The sequence below is a fragment of the Octopus bimaculoides genome, chromosome 13 (assembly GCF_046866305.1).
Source record: "Octopus bimaculoides isolate indiv1 chromosome 13, ASM4686630v1, whole genome shotgun sequence".
In the NCBI taxonomy this organism is placed as follows: Eukaryota; Metazoa; Mollusca; class Cephalopoda; order Octopoda; family Octopodidae; genus Octopus; species Octopus bimaculoides.
The window spans coordinates 20,850,938-20,853,437 of NC_142940.1; the positions used below are offsets into that span (position 1 = coordinate 20,850,938).

The 2,500-nt window shown below is 40.9% G+C and overlaps 1 protein-coding gene across 3 annotated transcripts in view; it reads left to right on the top strand.

The window, feature by feature from the left end:
* LOC106870007 (delta-like protein D) overlaps positions 1 to 2,500 on the top strand; it is a 320,127-nt gene that overhangs the window by 86,309 nt on the left and 231,318 nt on the right. The window lies entirely within an intron of this gene.

A 2,500-nucleotide genomic window follows, 5' to 3' on the forward strand; every position in this document is an offset into this window, starting at 1 on the left:
TGAGGTCGTGATAAATATGTACCATGTCGTGTATACTCATTTTCCCAGAAAGTCTGTTTTCCCAGAATAAATACAGTAGCCTACATCGGGACATTGGAGACAGCTTTCAAGCTTTAGATCGAGAAAAGTCCGCGTGAGAGGCACCACCGTTTTCCAGCAAGGCTCTACTCCCTCTCACACAACCGGCACGACCCAGGAGTAGTCGGCTGTTATGATCATGTTATCCCAAACATTTAAACTCCTAACTGTTCTGAGTTAACCCCTTTCTCGGACTACTTCATCAGAGGCGTCTTTGAGAGGGACAGCAGAAGGTATGCTCATAACAGCAAGGATTCATTGATGTCTGCTACTGGGAGCGATATGGCCAACATGAATAAGATCAACTGAGCAAGGTATTTAATCACTTTAGAAGCTGTATCGAGGAAGTAATCGAAGCTGATGGCGGATTTATTAATTAGCTTTTGCGTCGTGTATGTAAGATCATGCGCAGTAAATTCTATAAAAATATGTTGATTTTTGCAATAAATAGTCTTTGTTTTTCTTACATTAAAAGTTTCTTCTGTAATAACTGACGCTTTGTGTGTGTGTGTGTGTGTGTGTGTGTGTGTGTGTGTATGTGTGTGTGTGCGTGTGTTTGTATGTGTGTGCGCGCGTGCGTGTACATGTATGTGTCTGTGTGAGTGTGTGCGTGTGTATATGTGCGCGCGTGCGTGTACGTGTATGTGTGAGTGTGTGCGTTTGTGTGTGTGTAAATATATATTCACGTAATGTTGATAATATGCATATATACGCACACACACACGCACGTACACAGACTCACACACACAAACATACACACACATATATACCCTTTTACTTGTTTCACTGATTTGACTGCAGCCATGCTGGAGCACCACCTATTTAGTCGAGCAAATCGACCCCAGGACTTATTCTTTGTAAGCCTAGTACTTATTCTATCGTTCTATCGAACACAGAGTAGCTGCGGGCTAGACAATCACATTAATGAGATGAAATGAATGATAAACATGATGGTATAATAGAAGACAAAAGCCGCCCGCCGAACTTTGCTTCTCTAAAACACCGTTCTTTTATAAATAAAATTTACACATTGAGGCTGTGAACCTCGTACATAAAAAGTTCCAAATTATGACATAAATTAAGGCACTTGCCTCTTACAATTTTTCATTATATGAGTCAGATGACCCCACAATATGAGGCACTCGTCTCTCACATTTTTACGCCCGCCAGACTCATCGCTTCACTCAAGCTCAACGATGGGACTGGGTCGGGCCAATTAACAAAACGGAATTCGCCGATGGGGATGGAATTCACAATCCGACACAACCTCCGCAGTCACCTGCGGAGGCCAGTCCGGATCGTTAGTACAGGTGAGGATTCCCTCCCTCCGACCCTTCCTAGTACATTTTTTCACGAATTTATGTCAGGCCCCTCTCATGCGGAATAGGATTAGCCATTCCTGCTCCTCACAGGCTCTCCTCCGTTGGGTGCATAATTCCGTTCTTTTTTTCTTCTTTGGGGCCACTGGAGTAGGGTGCATTACTCCTGCGTGTATATTCTTTTATTCCTTTGTATATGTTTATTCTTTTACTTGATAATCTTAAGGGATGCTACGAGCCTATAATTCTCTGTTACGACGGACTTTTCAGGTTTGACCACAATGTTTACCCGAGCTCCAAGCATCATCTGCATCTTAACCCGGCTTCCACTAGATGTTGATATATTTGTATGTCTTCCTATAATATCTCTTCCTGCGGCCGTCTCATTATGTACTACTTTCCAACATCGATCGCATAAGTGTTACCTATCTACAGTTCATGATAGTCTGTCTATTAAATTTTGTTGCATTTACTTTGATTGTCAAGCATCTCAGAAGCTAAAGTGATGTGTTCAGAGTCTAGTGTTTAGAGCAACGATGCAAGCACGCTGTTATACAACTTACAGGTAAGGCAAAAGTTCTGTAGCTAAAAGTAGGCATTATTTGTCTATATTTTTGAAAGGTGGAGAGCATTATCGCTACTAGAAGCTGACACATATGTGCCAAAGACATAAATCTTTGCAGACCTTTCTCATCCGATTTTGTATTATAATCGCCAACGTAATTTAGCTTGCGTGAAGCTGATTCTGCTGAACGTATCAATTACTTCCGATTTTCTATCAGATAATTTATAACAAGTAATGTAGTCGTAGCTCGCTCCTACTCGCAATATATATAATTTACAGCGACATACATTCACTGAATTTATAACAGTTTATCATTTTCTGATTGATTGAATGAATGGGCTTTCTCATATGGAGCTAACAGTTCTGTTTCGATCTCTTTTTTGAGAAGGGCAATCTGCTGTAGCAAATATTACGCCACTCACATGCTAGAAATTAAAATGCTACTACAGAAACTTTTGAAATAAATGTTGTGTGCAGCAGAGATTTGAAGACGACATTAATCGAGGCAAACATCTTCAATCATACTCCCAATCCGCAT